Raw genomic sequence first — 18,054 nt, 5'->3', positions numbered from 1 at the left:
TTTTTTTATTCTAAACATAAAAATGAAATTAATACCTGTTTGTGAGGGTGGTGTGTTAATCGATGTTTAATTAGGTGTTTCAAACCTAAAACAAACATTAAACTTAACCATAACCATGTGAAGGATTTGACTATTTAACATAACATGTAATTAAATTAATATAGAAAAAGATGCAAACACCAATAATTCAAGACGAAAGTGGTAGCCCAATGTTACATTTGAAGTGACATTTCTTCTAATTTAAAATAATTGAATTTTGGAAAATAATTCTTATACTCGAAGTGACAATTCAAGGAGGGTAGTTGTATAATTATTTGTCATTTATAGGGTGGGGTCCGGCATGGCGTTTTATAGTGAGCATTTTTACAATTTTTTTATATATTTATTTATTGTGGGAGGCTACACGTGAATGAGTTGGAAAGGGAACTTGATGACCTTTGTAACTTGATATTATATGTGTTTGCTTAGAAATTAACTTGTTTGTAAATATGGACGAATTAAGGTAATAAAATCTCACACTTTAAATTCCCCTGTCTAAATCGGTGTTGTATTATGCTTAAAAAGATGGTGGGGAGGGGGAGGATGCTTGCATGTCAAAATTTTAAATATGATTATCTACATGTATCAATGGTCGAGTTTCAATGTAGGCATGCCTTGTGTTTACTTTTATTTTATACAAAAGTTTGTAATAATTAAAATGAGTTGACATGTGTTGTGAATTATTTTCATTTTCTGGAAAATCTTACCTACTCCAAAACTTTGGTAATCTTCAATGTCACATTTTCTTCCCAAATGAGGTAGAGCCTATAAATGGGACATTGATTAGCCGTTTACAACTCATATTTTCCAAGAGTGTAGAGAAATCTCTCTAAAAAAACCAAGAAGACAACTGTTTTAATATTGAACTAATGGACCTTTATTGCACTGAAAATTGTCCAAAAGAGCCACACTACCATGCCCTACTCGCCCCTTCCCATAACTGCCCTCTATGTGGAGTATCCCAGCAAGTGTCTAAGCAATATGAGGAAGTTGCCATGCTCAATGATACAATATCCGTCTTAGCAAGCACAGTCTCGAGCTGCGATGTAGAGATGGAGGCCCAATACAAAGACGTTAAGTTAATTGTGAAGAAGCTAGAGAAAAGGCTCCGTGCCATGGAGATAAATATCCACACTTTGGAGGAATTATTATCACAACTATTTAGGGGATGAACTACACAATGATTACTTCATTATGGGTAGTTGTTTTTATAATATGTTTTAGCCTTTTAAATTGTAGATGTTTTAAGCTTTCTTTATATTTTCTTAACGTTGTTCTTTTTTTTTTGGGTAATGCACTCTTGTTTTAAGTTTTGTTTATTGGAATTTGAAGATTGTGACAAAATTAAAAGTTGTTCTACATGAATTTATTTCATATATAGTTAAAAAGTTGCAGTGTTACAAAAATATTGGAATATATTAAATAATTAACACAATTAATGTCCAGTTAACAATTAAGAAAATCGTTTTTTTCTGGGAGTGTAGAAAGTTAATAATTTTGTTTATGATAATTTTATAACCCGGTGATGTAGATTTTTGGATCAATACAAGGGTAATTCACCATTATTTTAAAAAATAATTGTGAGTTCGAACTTGAAAATTATTTCATGCCTTTAGGGTGATGTCACCAATTCACATGTGTAGAAAACTATTGTCATTAAAGAAGTGCACATAGAGACAATAATATTTTTTAATATTTTTTCCTACCTATTTATGGAAATTATTCCATCCGAAATGGTTGAGACCATCATCTGCAAAATAATACTTCATAAGTGGCAGTGAAAAGTGTGTTAGAAGTAGCACCTCTCAAAACCAATAAACTTATTACCTTCATTCAACATGGCCTATAAGACACAATTGAATGAATTTTATCAAAAAAATCACTTACCATCCCCCTTGTACGTATGCACAAATCATGGGTCCACTGACAAAGCCATGTTTGCTGCCTCCGTCACAATCAATGATGAAGCATTTCGTGTCCTCGCAATATTTAAGATGAAGAAGGAAGTTATGAACGACGTCGCGAGGATTGCATATGGATTCCTCTCTGTTAAGAAAGCCAACTTTCAGCCATTAGGATTTACTGGAGGTAATCACTTTTAAATATATAAAGGGTAAAATATATTTTTTCTTTAAACATTTATTACATTGTTCATATTATTTACTTCTGAACCCTAATGTTTAAATCCAACTTTATTAAACTAAGGGTCATCATCAAGTTTCCATGGTAGTAGGTCTCCTTACACATCTTTTGAAAAAGACGTGTCGTGGAAAAATATCTTTCAAGAGCGTCTTCAAAAAATTAATTGGAGCTTGCCAAGATATTATACAAAAAAATTCGGCCCAGATCATTGTCCTACATTTATCTCACATGTGGAGGTAGAAGGTAGAATATTTGAAGGAGTTGAAGAGTGCTCCAAGAAATTGGCTGAGAGGAGTGTCGCCAAGGCAGTGTGCGTGGCCTTGAATTGAACTTTAAGTATTCCACATATAATTAGTATTTAAGTACAAAAAACATTATTAATGTTAGTCAAACAACTATAATTTTTAGTTGGTGCTACACCACTTTTGATAGTGTGGTTATGACTAATTATGTTTCAATATGTTTATAATGTTTGTATTATGCAGGTGGGTCACAATCACTATTTTAACTATTAGATAATTTGTAAAATATTAAATACTATTTCTAACGGTATTGTAGTAGCTAATATTTACATTTTTTTTTCTTAATGATATTTACTTCTTAACCCCATTTGTTGGTTACCCGTGTGATCTTAAAATGTTTACCTTTTTAGAATGTATGATAGTAGGGGTGTGCACGTTGTGGTTTGGGCGGTTTGAACACTTTTTAATACACCACACCACAAGTGCGGTGTAGTAGCTAGAACACACCGTGCGATGTGATTTAGTTTCACCAAACTATTATTTGCGGTGTGGTTTGGGTGGTTTTCCACGGTGTAAGTATGTTAAAAAATGTGTGAGATAGAGATGGTGATAGGGAGGAGGCGCAAATGAGATGAGAGAGGAATGATTTGTTGTTGTGTACGATGTATTAGAGAATAAGGTTATACCTTAACTTAAGTCAAAAACTTGTTTATCCCAAAAGAGGGTGTTTTAATATTTAAACTCGCAAGTGCACGAATCGTTTCGGAATATAATGTTCATGTAAGTACGAGGTCGAACCCATGGAAGTTGACTAACATCAAAAGAAACTATTTCAAACAAAGTAAGAATATTCTAACCTAGTTCCAAATATTTGATGAGATTTTGTTTTAGAAAAATAAAAGACAAGTAATAAAAATATTAATGATAAAAATGGTTTTCAAATGAGATATGTAAAATAAGATTATTAAGATTTTAGAATCCACAAAATGCAAGTTCAATAGTATTTATAAGTATATTGATTCCCAAGTTTTGATATAGTTGAAATAAATCACACTATATATATTTTCAAAATATATTTTCTATTCAAGCACAAGTTACTCTTTCAAAAATGTAGGATTTTTCTTCACTTATATAAGATATAATTTCTAAGCATTAGTTGTGTTACAACCTAATGAAACTACAAAAAATCAAAGAGATTATGTTTAGGCAAAATATGATACTTATGCTCTAAGAATTAGATGTGAACAATTTAATGAAAAATATTTAATCAAAGAATATCATATTTTTGCATAATGAAGAGATAAGTGTAATATTCTTTAACAATCAATAATAGATGAAAAATGCATATCTTTGATAGAAAAATCCATAAACAATGTTGCACAAATGGGAAATCAGCATACAACCAAAAAATACTATCTAGTTACATTTTGCTTCATCATCATCTTAATAATCTTTGAAAAAGATTAGAAGCTCATAACTAGATTGAAATAAAAATTACAAAATAACATACTTGACATGCTCTTCAAAAAGATGAAAATGGTAGAGAGAAAATAGTGAAAAGAAGAGAGAAAAATATGAAATGTAGGAGAGATTGAAAAGATGAAGAAGAGCTCCCCAAGTGGTCTTACAAGATTCTATTTATAGGCAAAATATGGAGATTAAATTAATCAAATTAAAATAAATAAATTGATTAATTTAATTGTGTTGGGAAGTGGTAGGATAAATAGAGTAAGTGTAAGAGTATTGGAAAGATGAAATGTTTGGTTGGGTAAAAGATTAGTGAAAAGCTAGGGTAAAAAAAATAAATTAGGAATGTTTATTTAGGTAAGAAAAATAGGGAAGAGTGAATTGATATTTGAGTGAAAAATATTGGGAATAAAAACATGATTTTTTTGGTCTTATTTTTGTGGCTGTGGTAGAGTTGACTTTGGCTGTTTGGGCTATGGTGGGCCGTGTGGTGTGATTTCGCTGATGGTGCAGGCGGCTTGGAAGGTTGAGATGGGCAAGACTTGTGGGCCGAATGGGCTTGCTGGAATGAATTGGAGTGGCAGTTGGAATTGGGCCAGGGACTTGGGCCTTGAAGCTGCTTCGCTGAAGAGCCATTGGAGAGTGATTGTTGGCAGGAATGGTTGCTGGCGTGATGCTATGCGGTTGAGGAGCATGATGGCTGGGAGTATATATGCTTGCTGCTGGGAGCAACGTGGGAGAAGGTGGAGGAGCTGTTGGGCTTGGGCCCAAATGAGGTTTTTTTTTTTTTTTTTATAAATGCCAACTCTTTGTCTTGCTTTTTTTTGAAAATGTCATATTGTCCTTCATTTTTCTTTCTTTTTAAGAGCATACATTCCCTACAAAATAAATATAAAATAAATCATAATACAATATTTTCAACTCTAAAATAAATCAATTTAATTCTTTGAAAATATTAATTATAACTTAATTTATATTTAACATTTAAGTTCATTAATACAACATTTTTTTACCACTAACTTAACAATAATAATTCAAATAATTAACTACAACATTTTACAACAAAATACTTATAAAAACACACAAAAGTATATAAATTCATGATAAGACTACTAAATTCAAAATTACTTAAAAACTTAATAAATCAATTAAAAACTCAAGAATTAAGCAACAATTAGCACATAAGAAGTGGTAAAATAACTCTATTTTGTAGAGTTATCAGCTCCTAGTTTCATATTGGGTTTCTAAAAAATGGTATACATGTAAAGTTTAATTTTTTTTAACATATTTGTAAGTATACGGTGCGGTGTGGTGCAAACCAAAATTTTGCACTGCCAAACCGTGCACCGCACCGCGTGGTTTAGCTAAGATACAAACCATACCGAACCATTCCACTTTTGACACTGCGACTTGCGGTGTAGTATGGTGTGGTGCGGTCGGTCGCCGCGGTTTGCCGATTTAGATGCTCACCCCTATATGATAGTTCCATGAAGAAATCATATTAATGGAGCTAAAAAAAATTAAATAATATTAAGAGTTTTGTATTTAATTTTATTTTTGTGAAAAAATTGCACGTGTACAAAGGACACTTCTTAAATTACCTAAACAATCATTAAACAAAATGTGTTTTTGGGGTTGTACCAAACAAGATATGTGTACTTTTAAGGTGTACCAATTGTGGGAAAAACACATAAATTGTAACATTCCCTAAAAGTATGACCTGTCCCATTTACATTGGTAGTGGCCAATTTATGTTTGTGGTCTACCCTAAAGTTGGGGGACAAGGTGGGGCCCATGACCCAAGACCACTGCGTATGCTGTATGGTGGGACCCATTGCCCCAACACCTTTTCTTCTTCCTCTTCTGGCTAGTTCTTGCTCTAGCTCTAGTCTTACTCCCAATCACAATCCCAATCCCATAGTACAAAAATAAAATCATGGCCCCACCCTAAAGTTAGCTCATTCAAGGGGCAACGCCTCCTTCCTTCTGATTGGCCCTTGCAACAGATTACAAATAAGATTGCATAAACTTCTAAATTATACTAAAACAATTATATAATTGTTATTTTCAACCATAATCATATGAAAAAAAATTAGTGATTGAATATATAATTATGCATAAATATTTAATAACTCTTCAGCAATATATATACCTTTTTAATTTATTGAAAATGTGACTAAAAATTATTTTTTATAAATTAGAATATATCAAAATTTTAGCCGCTATAAAATAAATTTTAATTATTAGTAGTGAATAATAGGGACCACAACAGAAAATAATTATTTTTTATTAAAACTTGTTATGAATGTATCTAAAAATAAAATGTTACTTCACATTGTCATGTCAACGAATCGGGACAAAATCTTTTACACTATACAAAATGTGGTGGTTCTTATATTTGGTGGATCCACATAAACCAATGTCGCATGGGTTGTGATGCCACCTAATTTACTATTGAAACTATTGATAAAATAGTATGTAAACAATATTTGGTATGGCATGGCCTTACATTTTGTGGGTCCACGTAATTTAATGTGGTATGGCATGGACACAATTTACTATTGAAAGTATGGGTCAAATAGTATGTGAATAATACTTGATAACTAATAAAAATTAGAGTACACGAAGTGAACACCTATATAATGGATGGTTGGTATAGTGCATTTATTGGTTAGAGATTTATGCACAAACCACCAAGAAGACAACTTTTTCCCCTAAAATTAATTATGTGATCTGGAGAATGTGGTACTCCAAACAGTGCATGCTCGATGCATTGCGGGAGCCAGGGATCATCAAGGATGAAGGCTTCATCAATCTCGACTAAATCCAAACGTGTTGCTGTTAAGTGTGTTAATTATTCGAATTGCACTACTCTTAAGGATAAGTTGTATGAAGAGTGGAGGCTAAGGAATAAGGCCTATAGACTTTCTAACGAAGTAAGAGAGCTCTTGTTTGATTTGTCAGATTTGATTTACAAATTAACAAAGATAAGCAATCTTGCAAATGAGCACATGAAAGGTATTGAAACAGTGGTCGAGAATATGAACAATCAATTTAGTATGGCCGGGTGTTTGAACATGGACAATGTTGATTGATCCAGCAACTATTACCATACAATGAAGCCCACATCAACCCATTTTCACTATGTTAAGTGTTTTTAGTTTGTATTTGTTGAAGTCTTAACTCAGATAACTTTACTTGGTCTATTAGGTTATTTAGTGTTTCAATATGTTGTGGTTGAGTTTTTATAGAGGCCTTATTTAATATTGGGCAGAAGAAAAGATTGAGATGTTGAATTAAAAAAACCATGTATTATGGATATTAAATGATTGTGTATACTTGTACGAAAATGTCATTATGACAAACTTTGTGGCGATGTGGCTAGTTTTTAGTTTTTAGTAAATGTTGACTATTTTACATTATAAACTATCTTGAATAGATTTATTGTTTTAACTATTGTCAGTCAGAAGAAATCACTAGTCCACAACACAAAGTTTAACAAATTAAATCAAGTAACAGCCAAAATTAGAGGATAAACATACATGGCAAAATAACAGGGTCAATTGTTTAATAAAATATTTTTATTACAAACATATATCTCAGGTGGCCCAAAACATAAATTGGGCCTCGTTAAAAAATGTGTACACTTTATTCAACATTAAATGTCCTAATAAATATGTCTTCCTAATAACTTGCTTGGATAAAAACATGTATCCCCCAACTTTAAAACTTAACCAGCAACACATTTTGTGGTCACAATTGAATAGAAAATATAGCAAAATATGGAGGATATGCCAAGTTCACCTTCAAAATTTTGAGTGCACGAATCTCGTTGAACAAGGTGAGCATACTTTTTATTTTCTTCTCCTCAATCAAACTAAATTTATGCTCACGCTATTTTAATTTGAGTATGTCTCCCATTTTATGTGGGAACCAAATAGGGGCTATAATTAAAGTAATAGAAACTGACCATATTTTTAACGAGCAATTTCATGACTCAAAGTTTTTACACATGCACATATGTCCCTTTCAAGCTTGCCATAAACAATCACTTAATTTAGATCTCAAATTGCATGTCAAATTAGAATTTAGTTCCAAAAAATGGTTTTATTATTAATTTCAATTCTTTTATATTTTCAAAGGAAACTTGTGTTAAGTCTATTAATGCCCACATTCCCTCAGCATTAGAATATTTTCCAATATATTGCCTAGCTCATATTACTGGCCCAAACAGGTTAATTTCTTCTACATCAATGGAAGGCCCAAAGAAATCTTACACATGAAAATGCATTGGCCTTTATTATTTACGTTCACATTTCCTTTAATTTGAGTATGTCTTCCATTTTCTATGGGAACCAAATAAGGAAAAATTATAATAATAGGAATTTTCTTCTATTTTGAAAATCCAATTTCACATTTGTGCCATGTTTTTACACACCTTTGCAATATCAAGCTTTTCGCTAATAACGACTGAGTTTAGAGGTCAAATTGTATGTATAATGGGCTATGAAAAACATACAATAACTCTATTCATAATATATTGCCTCAAACGTATTTTTTTCCAGATTAAACTTAAATATGGATGATGTAGGAAGTTTGCAAGAAACATCAAATTGGGAAAATATACTACAATCTTTGGGGATTGAGAAACTCGCAAATGATATTGAGACAGAGGATGTCGAGGGAAAGGTTTTGGAATCCCTTGGTGAGTGGGAGGATTTTTATTACACATACTCTTTGTGGGTAGGCTTCAACGTCTGGAAAGCAGATGTAAGGAAAAAAAAATGGGAACATCACCATGAGAAAATGGGTATGTTCAAAAGAAGGTTTCCGCAAAGACACGGAAATTGACAAGGCCGATGGGAGCAAACGAAAAACATCTATTACTAGGACAGATTGCCAAGCCAGTTTTCGAATGGTAATGATGGGAGATGATGGTCCGTGGATTTGCAAGGAATTCCAACCTCTGCACAACCATGACAAGGTAGCATTATATGAGTTGCGATTTCTGAGATCAAACCATTCCGTGTCAAAATCCCTAGTTTCTTAAGTGAGGTCAATGAACCAAGTTGGGATAAGAACTTCACACATCATCTCTTACTTGGCAATGCAGTCTGGCGGGTATGAAAGGATGCCTTGCCAGCTATGAGACATTTACAACAAGGTCGCCCACATCAAAAGGAAAGAGAAAAGATGTACATATTCAGATAGTGCTTTGGGATATTTGCATTGTTTGTCAAAGAGGGATCCAAATTTCTTCATTCAATATCAATGTGACATGGATAACAGATTGGGGAACCTATTCTGGGCGGACGAATATTCTCGACGGGAATTCGTCGCATTTGGTGAGGTTATTGGATTTGATACAACATATATGACAAACAAATGTAATAAACCCCTGACAATTATTTTGGGCATCAATCATCATTTCAAGACCTGCATATTTGGAATGGCGCTGCTTAACTCTGAGGATGAGCAAACTTGCTTTTGGTTGCTTGACAAATTTATTGAATGCCACAATCATGTAACACCAAAAGTTGTGGTGACAGGTGGAGATGGAGCTATAAAAAATGTTGTCTTGAAGTACTTCCCAAATACAACTCATCAGTTGTGCGCGTGGTATAAAAAATTTCAAAAGACCCGTGATTCTTAGAAGGATTTCAAGATGTCATGTACAACTATTACACAATAGAGGAATTCATGCGAAAATGGGGGGAATTAATACACAATTTTGACCTCCATTCTAGCCAATGGTGCACCAACACTTATCACAGTCGTCATTCATGGGCAGAGACATACCTAAGAGGGAAATTTATGGCCAGAATGCGGACCAACCAAAGATGTGAGTCCATGAATTCAAGTATTAAAAAATTCCTACATGCAAGTTATAGTCTCCGTGAATTCGTTACCTCATTGACATTACTATGACAAAGTTGAGGCACGTCGAGAGAGAAGATGATTACAATAGTCGACACAGTAGTCTTCCAATACCAAGTCCCAAAATGCTCTTAAGACGTACCATGAGCAGTGCCAAATTATACACAAGAAATATGTACTATAAAGTTGCTGATCAAATAAAAGTGGAACATGCGTACTTTGTCAACAATTGTGAAGACAACGGTGAATCATTCTCCTACAGTTTGTCGAAGTTCCAACATGAGGATAGAGTGTACAACATTCATTACCACCCACAAGAGGAGACATTCACTTGTCATTGCTTTCTTTTTTAGACAGACGGCTATCTGTGTAGACATATTTGGGCTGTAATGAAATACCGTCATATGAAGATAGTACCACAGTCTCTCCTGCTGAAACGGTGTAGTAAGAATGCAACACTCCACAAAAAAGCAGCAATTATTTGAAATGGCTAAGCAGGCATCCCTCGCTTTGGATACAAACTTGCTGAGCTATTACGCTTCTGAGTCTGAGCGGTCTTACACCGAAGCCAAACAAGAAGTGGCAACACTAACTGCAATGTTCAAGGATGCAGTTCCATTGGAATCAAACACCGGTAACAACGACTTGGGACGATATCAAACCTATCAAGAAAATGAAAACATTACTAGGGACCCAACACCTTGTAGAACTAAAGGATCAGCCTATGCAAGAAACACTAGGGACAATGTTTCGATAGATATGTCGGATGGAGCCGTTAAAACTAAAAGGAAGTGTTCGGACTGTTATTCTGCAGACCACAATCGAAGAACATGCCCTCAGTTGGTCGGTCTACCGCCTTCTCACAGTCAACAACCCTCACCAAGTAAGAGAGCATAGTAGTCGGTTAAATTCAACGAATCTAGATGACCATCGAACTTTCTGACAGAATGATAGTGCCAAGTGACTAAGTGTCTATTTTCTTAGGCTTTCTGTCCTACTTAACAATTAATGTGTTTTGTAATGGTTTAGGTTGCTGAATTAGTATAACAATTGCATTAATGTAAGTGTCTAAAAGCAGCTAAATAGTAGACTTGTTTCAATGGTAAAAAATTATTGATTATGACATAGTTCAATCATATTTGTAATGTTTTGAAAAGGTAGATTAATGTTAATCAAATGACCGATCCTAAATATACGTTCCTTTTTTAGTGATGCTTCACTCTAATTGATAAAATTGGGTAACAAATTGACTATAACAGTCTTCTTCTCTTTCTCTTCATTATATACCATGTGTATCACTATTATTGAAATTTCATTAATTGTACATTAAAAAGTAAATTAGTAAAAATAGTCATCTTCACAATTAAAATGATGGATTACAAAATCTGAAATAATTACAATTACTTAATACATATCGTGTAGATTTGAGTCTACTATCTATACTTACGGGATTTTAATAGTAAGTAACTTTGTTAGGTTTTTTAATTGATTGCTTAAAGTATATATGCTTGTCACCAAATAGGAATAAAATCATTCAAACCATGTTTAAAGCATAATATTAATATTAATTAGGATTTAAAAAACAAAAACAGTTTCATTGTTACTGCAACTCACCAAACTTGTTTATTACTGTTACAAATTTAGCAATATTTTTTTTATTGAGTAAACTAATAATATTGTTATCTTTGACGTTAATTAGGAAAAGAGAGGTGTTAATTAGTTTTGATTTTAGCAGTCTTCATTGTTTTACTAAATTTTGACTACAATATTCAATACTACGCCCTCTAATATATTAATTGATCAGTACTTTGTCTGCTGGTAACATAAAAAAGGGGAAGATATATTAAATAACACATCTTCATTACAAAAATTTATCTCAGGTGTCTCAAACATAACTTTGGGCCTAATAAAAAAAATTTCAATTGTAAAGTTTATTTCACTGTATTGGACCCTTTTCGTTTGGGCCATGCTCATGGACTCGGACGGGCCCATCAACCTGTGTTAACACAGTATGTGTTGCGAAATCATAAACAATGTGCAAAAGAGTAAGAACAATGTACTAAATTTATAGTCAATGTAAAAAACAACAAATATGTGATGTAGCTGCAAATTACTAAAAGACCAAAAGTTATAGATGTACAATTACCAGAAAATCAGCTACAGCGTGTAACTATTCACATTAAATATTATAAAACTGGTTATATCAGGTGGCTTGAACAGTTACATTTACTGTGAGATGGGACAAACTACACTATTTAGCCTCACACTTTATCAGAAATAGTGTTACAATGTCAATCAAATAGTAGTACCAATTGGGGTCTACTTTGACTTTTTTCTGATTGAACCATTCCATGAACGGAATATAATCCAATGCCATATATATAATATTTTATTTCTCTATTATTCTATTTCCTTTATTTTTTTTATAGATTCTTACATTATTATTTTCTATTTATAATTTTTTTTATAAATTCTTACATTATTTTTATTATTTTGTTAATAGATTCTAATATATATATATATTTATAAATAATATTTTATTAACTTATTATAATACAATTAAATATTTATATAATCTTTTATTTCTCTATCTCTCTTTTCTTTTTATTTATGATTTTTTTTATAAATTCTTACATTATTTTTCTATTTTTTTAATATTTGTGGGTTTCCTTTCGTTTTCATATATAATTCTATTTCTTTTATCTTTTTTCATAGTGGGATAAAATTAATAAGATATATTTAAATGTTGTATATATATTTAATATACTTTTATTTTATAATTAAAATGACAATTTAGAAAGAAAAATTAATATATATATATATATAATTAAAGGATATTGGCGGCGAAAGTAGCATATCTTTTAAAAAAATTGTGATTTAGTACTCAATTTTTTTTTTTGAAGAATACCCAATGTCCAATTTCGTTGGTCTCCGTTGGTGTTCAGTATATTAAAATGAATATAACTAGACAACTATGACAATGCCAATTCATAATTTTTTTTTAAATTTCAACTCAAAATAGAAAAATACATTTTAAAATCTGTTTCAAATTTAAAAAAAACTAAAAAATATATTAAATAGAAATAGAAATTAAAAAATATATATAAATTTCTCTCTCTTCTTCTTCCCGGCTCTTCTTCTTCCATCCATCCATCCATCATCACCTCTCTCTCTCTCTCTCTCTCTCTCTCTCTCTCTCTCTCTCTCTCCATGTTGCTCCAATCACCTCTCTCTCTCCCTTCCGTTTCAGTCACAATCGGCTCCAATTGCCAATCGTCCGCCTGCATGGAGGTGTTCAGATTTGAAGTGCTAATTCTGAATTGAAATAAAAATTGGAACGAATTACAGATAAAGTTTCTGGCTGAGTCGCGGACTATGTCGCTCTCCTTAAGACGTTTGGCAGCTATGCCCCAAGTGTGCACGACAGTCTATCAACCATGTTGTCCCCAGGATAAAACAACCACCGTATACGATTCCTCTCTACACCGAAAGGCTTCGCTCTCGTACACCCTCAAAAGCTCAGAGAAATTTCAATTTCATTTGAAAATAAAGTTTTCTGAAGAAAAAAATGTATTTCTCCCATTATTTTGATCTGACTTATGTAGAGAAGTCAATCTGAATAAAACGGTAAGAAAACGTTTTTCAATCGTGGGAGGAAATATCGTGGTCATATGCAGTTAAAACGGATCACGTTTACTACTTCTAAAAAATCGTTTTAAAATTAATTAATAAATGAAAAAAATTATTTTACTAAATAATAAATTTTTTCAACAAAAAATAAAGTATGACACCACACCACACCACCCACCCGCCAGCTCAGCTCGGCTCGGTCAGACAGCGGCGGCGGCGCGTGCACACGTGTGGTGGTCAAGTGTGTGAGTCCTCACCCATTCGCACAAAACTAGGTACCCCTTGGGGCACACCCCAATGGATGGCACTTGCATCTTATATCACTCTTAGTAGAGTGCTTCAAATCCATGTGGGATTTTTCCCATATCCCACACAAATATACTTTTTCAATTTTTTTAACAATTCATTCCAACTTTTAACAAAAAGTTCCAACAATCCCCCACTTGAATTTTTAAAAATATTTTTCTCGAGCAATATTAGAATCTATAAGATTGTGCATAAACAAATGTATCTTTCAATTTGAACATTTGCGTAGTGGTTACAATTTAGATTATACTAGAGTGACACATAGTCTTGAACTCTATTTCTAACATCGTACCACGCACCAACCTTTCAAGGGTGTAGTCAAAAAGCCCTTGCGTTAATGGCCATGCATGTCTATCCCAGAATAGTGAATGCTTTAGAAATTTTTCCCAAAATTCCATAGGAAGCGGCCCCACTTCCACATTCACATAGGTGAGTCTATCAAGAGTACTCCTGTAGCTCGGTACTCCACTCCACATAGAGTGTAGATCTCATTAAGAGTTTCTATTAACTCATCCTCTCATCACTTCAAGAATTCATGCTTCTATATGCTTTAATGGAAATAGTATGATCCAACTCATATCACTTCACAACTTGTTATTACCCATTGAACCTAGTTCTTGGGATCTCCAGTCTTTAGGTTGGGTTACCATTATGAGTGATTCATCATTCTAAGGGCAAAAGTCCCATTCCTTTCGATGTTTTATGGACTTTCTCTCTAGCTAATCCTTTCGTCAAAGGATCTGCTAAGTTATCATCAATGCGTACATGGTCCACTCTAATAGCTCCTGTTGAGAGAAACTCTCTAACAGTACTATGCTTACGACGTATCTGTTGTCTCTTATCGTTGTAATAACGGTTCTGAATTTTTGCAATAGCCGCGGTACTATCGCATTGGATCAACACAGCTAGTATCGATTTTTCCCATAAAGGGATCTCAGCTAGTAGGCTTCTCAGCCAACCTGCTTCTTCACTAGCTGTAGCTAGTGCTATCATCTCATACTCTATGGTGGATTGTGCGAAAATAGTCTGTTTCTTAGATTTTTAAGAAACAGCTCCACCAGCTATACTAAAGATATAGTCACTTGTTGCTTTAGAGTCATCAGACAGAGTGTTCCAGTCTACATCACTATAACCTTCAAGAACAGCTAGAAACTTCTGATAATGTAATCCAAGGTTCATGGTTCTCTTAAGGTATCTCATGACCCTTTCAATAGCATGCCAATGCTCTATACTAGGTCTACTAGTAAACCTGCACAGTAATCCCACAACATAAGCAATGTCGGGTCTAGTACAATCAGTGGCATATCAAAGACTGCCAATGATGCTCGCATAATCAGACTGTCTCACACCGTCATCAATGTTCTTAAATAACTTAACACTTGGATCATATGGTGTGCAAGCAGGTTTACAGTCAAAGTAATTGTATTTCTTAAGAATCTTCTCAATGTAGTGAGATTGATCCAAAGAAATTCCCTTTTCAGACCTAGTAATCTTAATACCAAGGATTACATTCACTTCTCCAAGGTCTTTCATATCAAAGTTAGCACATAACAGAGATTTCATAGCATTCACAACATGGATATTCGAACCAAATATGAGCAAGTCATCCACATATAGACATATAATAGTGCAAATGTCATTCTCAAATATATAATAAATGCATTTGTCACTTTCATTCACTTTAAACCCATGTGAGATAACTAAATTGTCAAATTTCTCATGATATTGCTTAGGTGCCTGCTTAAGACCATATAGAGACTTATCCAGTTTACAAACCTTATGTTCCTAGCCATGGATCACAAACCCTTCAGGTTGATCCATATAGATCTCCTCTTCTAATTCACCATTCAAAAAGGCAGTCTTAACATCCATTTGGTGTACAACTAGATTGTGAACTACAGCTAGGAAAATCAAAACTCTAATAGATGTTATTCTAGTAACAGGTGAAAAGGTGTCAAAGAAGTCTATATTTTCTCTCTGTCTAAAACCCTTGGCTACCAAGCGAGCCTTGTACTTATCAACAGTACCATCGGGTTTCAGTTTCTTTTTCAAAATCCACTTACAACCTATAGACTTACAACCAGGAGGTAAATCAACTAAGTGCCACGTATTGTTAGACTTAAGAGAGTCAATTTCATCATTTATGGCTTCTTGCCAGAGGCCAACATCTAAAGAAGACAAAGCTTCTTGGAGGTTAGCAGGATCCTCCTCTAATGTATAGACTCGAAAATCAGAACCATAATCTTTAGCAACTGTAGCTCTCTTACTTCTCCTAGGTTCTGATTCTTTATCCTCAATATGCTCATTACTCCTAATCATAGGAATGTTGCTAGTAGATGCGCCCCCACTATTTCTCAATTTAAAAGGGAATCTATGTTCATAAAAATCAACATCATTTGATTCCACAATAACATGCGCATTTAAATCATAGAACCTATATGCTTTACTATTAATTACATATCCGATAAATACACATTCATAGGCTCTACTTGCTAGCTTAATTCTATTAGGATCAGGAATACGAACATAAGCCAAACAACCCCACGTTCTAAAATAAGACAGGTTAGGTTGCCTATTTTTCAAGATCTCATATGGTGAAACTCTGCTCTTAGACATAGGAACTCTATTCAACACATAACAAACAGTCAAAAGAATTTCACCCCACCAATGAGATGCAGCACCAGAATTCAATAAAATAGCCACAACAGATTCAGTAAAAGTTCGATTCTTTCTTTCAGCTTTACCGTTCATTTCAGGTGAATATGGTGCAATGGTTTTGTGTACAATGCCATGTGAATTATAAAACTCAATAAACATGCTTGAATCATATTCAATTCCTCTATCACCATGAAACCTTTTAATTTTCTTATTGAATTGATTCTCAATTTCAGTAACAAATAATTTGAACATGTCAAGCGCATCACTTTTATTTTTCATTAAGTATACATAAGTAAAGTCAGAACAATCATCAATAAATGTGATGAAATAACGTTTACCATTCCTAGTTAACGTTCCATCAAGTTCGCAAATATTTGAATGAATTAAATCTAAAGGCTCAGATTCTCTAGTAACTGATTTATGTGGTGTCTTAGTTATTTTTGCTTGACTACAAAAATCACATTTTTTCAAAATCGTTATCTGACACTTTAGGAATTAAACCAATGTTACTCATGTTCTTAATAATGTGCTTATTAACATGACAAAGTCTAGCATGCCAAACATTAAAATCACACAACATATAAGCAGAAGGAGAAACTTTATTGAGTTCAACATTTAACTTAAACATGCCATCAGTAGCATAACCCTTCCTAACAAAAATACAATTCTTAGTGATGGTGTACAAATCAACCCCAATAGTTTGAGTAAACCCAACCTTATTAAGCAAAAAACCAGAAACCAAATTCTTTCTCATCTCAAGAGTATGCATTACATCTTTCAGTAATAAAGTATTTCCTAAGGTAAACTTAAGCTCCACATTCCCAATTCCAACAACAGTAGTGGTGTGGGAATCTCCCAACAACACTTTCTTATCATCAGCAATAGTGTATGTTTTAAACATAGCACGATCATAGCAGACATGGCGTGAAGCGCCAGTGTCCACCCACCACCCATCTGATCCACCAATAAGGTTGATCTCAGAAATCATAGTTGTAAAAGCTTCTTCAGTCAAGTTAGCCTGCGGAGCAGTGCTTGGCTTGTTCCTACACTTGCGTATCATATGACCTGGATTGTTACATTTGTAACAAAGGAATTGTCCAGAGTAATTCTATTTAGGTGGAGGTTGCTGCCTTCCAGATTGGTACCTGTTATGGTTCCGACTTTGATTATTGTTTCGAGGAGTGTTCTGGTTGTTGCAATTGGAATTTGAATTCGAGTTGCGGTTTTGATTCTTAAATTTTTTTCCATTAGGCTTCAGAACCGCAGGTGTGGACTTCTTGGGGTTGCTGTTAGAGACAACAAGCACCTCTTCTTTATGGTCTTGTTTCCTTGCTTCCTCCTCAATACGTAGGCGGGTGATCAAACTCTCTAAGGAAAATTCCTTAGTCTTATGCTTGAGAACATTTTTAAAATCTTTCCAAGAAGGAGGTAATTTGTTAATCAAAACAGCAACTTGAAACTGTTCATCAAGATTCATACCTTCTGAGATAATCTCATCACGATTTTCTGAATTTCGTGAGATTGGGCCTCCACAGATTTATTGTCCACCATTTGATACTTCAGGTAGCGACTGACAGTGTATTTTTTAGTCCCCGCCTCTTCTGTATCATATTTCTTTTGCAGCGCCTCCAAAATTTCCTTTGCTAACTTGTCTGAATTATAATAATTGTAGAGATCATCAGATAAACCGTTA

The sequence above is a fragment of the Humulus lupulus genome, chromosome 7, assembly GCF_963169125.1.
Source record: "Humulus lupulus chromosome 7, drHumLupu1.1, whole genome shotgun sequence".
Lineage (NCBI taxonomy): Eukaryota > Viridiplantae > Streptophyta > Magnoliopsida > Rosales > Cannabaceae > Humulus > Humulus lupulus.
Note: the sequence above shows the minus strand (reverse complement) of the source record.